Here is a 5,127-nt window from a genome sequence, read left to right on the forward strand (position 1 = left end):
TGGATAAAGACTAGTTCCTTCCCCTTAAAAAAGGAAGGAAACTTAGAAAGGGAAGGAAATTTTAAAAGAGAAGAAATAAGATTAAATGATCCACACCTCTGCCTTTTGCTTTGAAAAACAATTAACCCCAATTTCCAGACAAATCAGTGGAGACTCAGAAAGGAAAGGCAGTTTCTGGGAAGTTACATAGCAAGTAAGTAGTAGGGAACTGGAACCCAACTCAGAAATATAACAGAAACAACAAAAAAGGAATTTAGAAATAAAATCATAGGATGTAGATAAACCATAGCTTCTGGATTGGATATCAAAGAGATGGAGAAGCTGTCACTAAAGGAGTGAAAGAAGAGGAGCAGGTTGGAGAGAGAGTAGAGCTTGGTTTGGGCACTGACATACTCAGAAGCTTCAGCTGGAAAAGACACAGGCAACCAAGCGTAGCTCTGTCAAAGAGCAAAACCTGTCTCTGTTAGAATTAAAGAGGTCTTTTTAATTTGAAATTTAAGAGTCCAGACCAGGGAGCTGGGAACACACAAATGGAAACTAAGCACTCCTAAATATGGGGAATAACTGTATAGGAGAAAACTGCCAATATTTCAACATTTTTACTGTGCAAACATTTCATTGTTTGATATCTATAAAACTTGTTTACAAATAATTCTTGTTAGTGGAATTTTTACTATAGGGTTGTCTTTGGAAACTGGCTAAGTACAACACTGTCAGGTGTTTCTTGGAACATGCTTTGTATTGTTGTTTATTTACTTTTTTAAAATAGGGGCAAAGGATCCTTATTGCTATTATCCTAGTTCGCAAACCTTGACCTATTTAGTGACTTTCTGAGAATTTCAAGACAGAAGTAATTTCTGAGAAATAGTCAAACTGACAGAAGAGAGTCAGTCAGACTTAAGACTCAATCAGAAGTCTCAGTCATGCCAAGTGCCTTGGTTTTAAAGTTTGAAAAGTATTTCTTATTATCCCCTTTTTCAAGAATTTTCATGAAAATTTGTTGATCATTGTTATGAGTACCTTTGTCTGCATGTTGCTAGAGTTGATTAGATGGCTACCTATTTCAGATAGACTTTTTTTTTTCAGATAGACTTTTAAGAACTCAGATGTTAACCTAAAAACGAAGGCCCTGTCATTTAATCTTGCCGTGTCATTGCTTAAGCCTATACTTCTGTGATGGTTAGCAGTGAAGGAGGGACTAGGGTAAGGGTAGATTTGAAGAACAACAGCTCAACAGAGAGAAAATGTCTTATCTGCAGTGTATAAAGTTAGACTTTTCTAGGTGTGGAGTCTTTTCAAAATACAAGTTTTGTTGGGCTTTGGGTGGTTTTTTTTTTTGTCATTGCATTTTTTTCCCTTGTTGTGTCCTGTCAAAATAGATCCGACTGGCACAGAAGGAGATTGCCCCTCCTCCAGCAGAGCATCTGGTGGATTTGAACCACATGCCTTTGGGATTGCAGCATAGCTTCTTGCCAGTAGGCCACCAGAGCTCTCTTGTCACTGCATTTTTATTGGAAACATTTGATATATATTTTATAAGATATTTAACTAGGCTTAGGACAGTTATTAATTAAAACAAGCAGTCCAGCTAGAGTGCAGCCAATAACTAATGCCATTTAACAGCCAGTCAGTACTTGATGGCACTTAACATAGATAATTGGAAGGAGGGAATTGTGCTTAAGGGAAATTTGCACCATTTAGCCTTATGTTAGATATCTCTGAGTTCCTATGCCACTTTTCCTGAGATATTTATGTGCGTACAAAATAAAGTATTTGCTGTTGCACAGATAATTTATTGCTGGTTTAGAATAAAATGAAAGGCAATTCTATTGTCTAATATCATTTTAGCAAGAGAATGTAAAGATTTTTGTAGCACCTCTATGTCATCAGCAAATCTCTCAATTACAGTCATACCTAGGAGATACTGTGTGTTCAATTCCAGACCAACATAACAAAGCAAAATCAGAATAAATCAACTCACATGAATTTTTTTGGTTTTACAGTGCATATAAAAGTTATATGTACACTATACAGTAGTCTTTTAAAGGAGCTGGGGGGCATTGAGATTAAAGTGCTTATCTCTTAACAACAATAACAACAAATCAATAGTTCAAACTCACTGATACTCCAAGAGAAAAAGATGAGGCCATTTATGTCCCATAAATATTTATAGCTTTGGAAACCCTATGGGCATTCTTACTCTGTCCTGCACAGTCATGATGAGTCTGAAATGATTCAATGGTGGGTGGTGTGAGTAAGTCTATTATGTGTGCAGTGTGGTTGTTGTGTATCACTGAGCTGGAACTGACTCATAATTGACCCTCCACTAGGTTTTCAGAGAGAAGATTGCCCATCTTTTTCCCACAGAGCAGCTGGTGGATTTGAAATGCTTGCCTTTGAGTTGGCAGCACAGCTCCTTACCACTAGGCAATCAGAGCTCCCAATGTATGCAGTAGCATTATGAAAAAAATTTGAAATATTATGAGAATTAAAAAAGTGATACTGAGTCATGAAGTAAGCATATGCTGCTAAAAAAGATAGACTTACTCTAAAAGGGGTTAGCACAAATCTTCAATTTTTGAAAAATTTTTATCTGTGGGGTACAAATGAGGTATGCCTGTATTTAATACATGTTGGCAGATACCTTGTGAATTGCATTTTTCAAGTGCAAGATGCCAGTTCATAGTAAAAAAAAAAATCATAGAAGTCTATGAATGGTATCCAGTGTCCTTTCTATTAAAAAATATCTAAGAACTTACAACAATCTAATAATAGCATAAAAAATGTATGGTATGCATCTAAAGAGAGCTGTAATCAAGTACAACATCCTTGTTTTGGGTTCTGCTTCCTTATGTTAGGCTAATCTGATCTCCCACATAAAAATACAAACCCTTCTAAGTCACAGATTATATTGTTTTCAGTATATTTTGTACAAAAGGAAATATAGTCAAGTCTATCTTCCTTTTTATATTTATATATTAATTGTGTCTTATAAAATTAATCATCATTATCTATGCCCACTGTTACCCCATCTTTTCAGATCACTACTGGATCACCCCCTCCCTGTACCCACCAAAATCTGTGACCTTGTAATTTCCTCCTCTCCCTGTCCTCAGTTACCCTGTCCCCTCCCCTCCCCTCTTTTGATATTTATACACATCTTACTAGTTTTCCTTCTGTTTTTACAATAATGGTTTTGTGCAGTATTTTCTCTATGTGCCTGATTTAGTTCACTCAGCATAATACTCTCTAGTCTCTCTCATGTTATGTAGTATTTTTTGAAATTGTTGCTCCTGAGTGCTGCATAGAATTCCATAGTGTGAATATACCACAGTTTCTCAATCCAGTTGTTTGCTGATGTACATTTGAGCTGTTTCCTAGTTTTTGCTATTGTGAATAACACTGCTATGAACATCAGTATGTGAATCTCTGTTTGTGTCTCAGTTCTATTTGCCTTGGAGTATATTACTAGTAGTGGAATAGCTGGGTCATATGGAATATCTATGTTCAGTTTTTTAGGAAATGTCAAACTGCCCTCCAGAGTGTTTGTACCATTTCACAATTCCACCAACAGTGTATGAGTTCCAATCTCTCCACGTCCTCTCCAATATTTATTGCTTACTATCCTGTAAAACTTTTGCCTTTGCTACTGGGGGAGATGGTATATAATGATTTTTAGCATTTCTTCAGGTGTCTATTGGTCATCTGAATGTCTTCCTCTCTGAAAAGTCTTTTCATGTCTTTGGGCATGTTGTCAGATGGGGTCAGTTCTTGGACAAAGACATCATACTAAGCAAGGTGGAGAGTCATAGAAAGAGAAGACCATCAAGGAGTTGGATTGAAACAGTGACTGTAGCAATAGGCTCCAGCGTAGCAGAGATAGTGAGGATGATATGGGATAGGACAAGGTTCAGATCTGTTGTCCCTAAGGATGTCATGAGCTATAGTTGACTTGATGGCAGCTATAACAAAAAAAACAACATAGCAAATTGAAGTTAAGAGTTGAATATAATAAAAATTCTTTCAAAACAACTATGAGATATCATAATAGCAAAATTTGACAGAACAGCCAACAACAAATGCTAGCAAGGTTGTGAAGAAACTGGAACCCTTATTCATGTTGGTGGGAGTGTAAAATGGTGCAACCACTATAGAAGGCACTATGGCATTTTATCAAAAAGTTGCAAATATAAATACCATTTGACCCAGCAATTCCACTACTTGTAATATATAATATACCCTAAAGAAACTAGAACTGCCATTCAAGCAGATATATGCACACACATGTTTATTGTGGCTTTGTTCAGAATAGGAAAGAGTTAGAAACAACTCAAGTGCCCATCAACAAACAAAGGAATAGAGAAGCTGTGGTATATTCACACAATGGAATACTATGCTGCATTGAAAAACAAGGAACTCGTGCAATATTATTCAAAAGGGGTGACCCTGGAGGACATTATGCTGAGTGAAGTATCTCAGTCACAAAAGGACAAATACTGCATGGTGCCACTGTTGTAAAACAGGACTGACATCGTGGTTGGGAGGAGACTGAGAAAGATGGGTTCAATAATGCACACTGCAAAAAAATTTTAAAAAAAATGCACACTGCATTGAAACAGATGAAGGAGAAAACTGTTTAAAACGGATATGTGATTAGGTATTTTTGTCATGACAGGAGCCCAGAACGAAGGCTGCATAGTGGAGTGGGCATGGAGGGAGAGATTGTAAAACAATGAAAGAATTTTTCTTTTACTTTTCAAAGAGAAGAATGTACTGGGGGCGGGGAGGAGTGGGCAGGGAGAAAAGTGCAACAATGAATGAATGGAAATTAAAAAAATAATATTTTAGACAAATATTCATACTTCTTTTCTAGTAAAATAAAAAAAAGATTAAAAAAGAATTTGGTATTTGTGTTCTTGAAAGAAGCAAAACTAATGATCTTATGTTGTTGTTGTTGTTGTTGATTGCCTTTAAGTTGAGCAAGACTGATAGCAACCCTATGAACAAAAGGACAGAAGCCCCTCTACAACTACTGACATTTATCAAAGTTCATAGAGTTTCTGGAGACATGTTGTTTAGAAAATGCATGCATACTGTAAAAAATGTATATACATATTTACCTAATAT

This window comes from Elephantulus edwardii, unplaced genomic scaffold, assembly GCF_000299155.1.
Source record: "Elephantulus edwardii isolate Elephantulus edwardi_28Jun2011 unplaced genomic scaffold, EleEdw1.0 scaffold00015, whole genome shotgun sequence".
Classification (NCBI taxonomy): domain Eukaryota; kingdom Metazoa; phylum Chordata; class Mammalia; order Macroscelidea; family Macroscelididae; genus Elephantulus; species Elephantulus edwardii.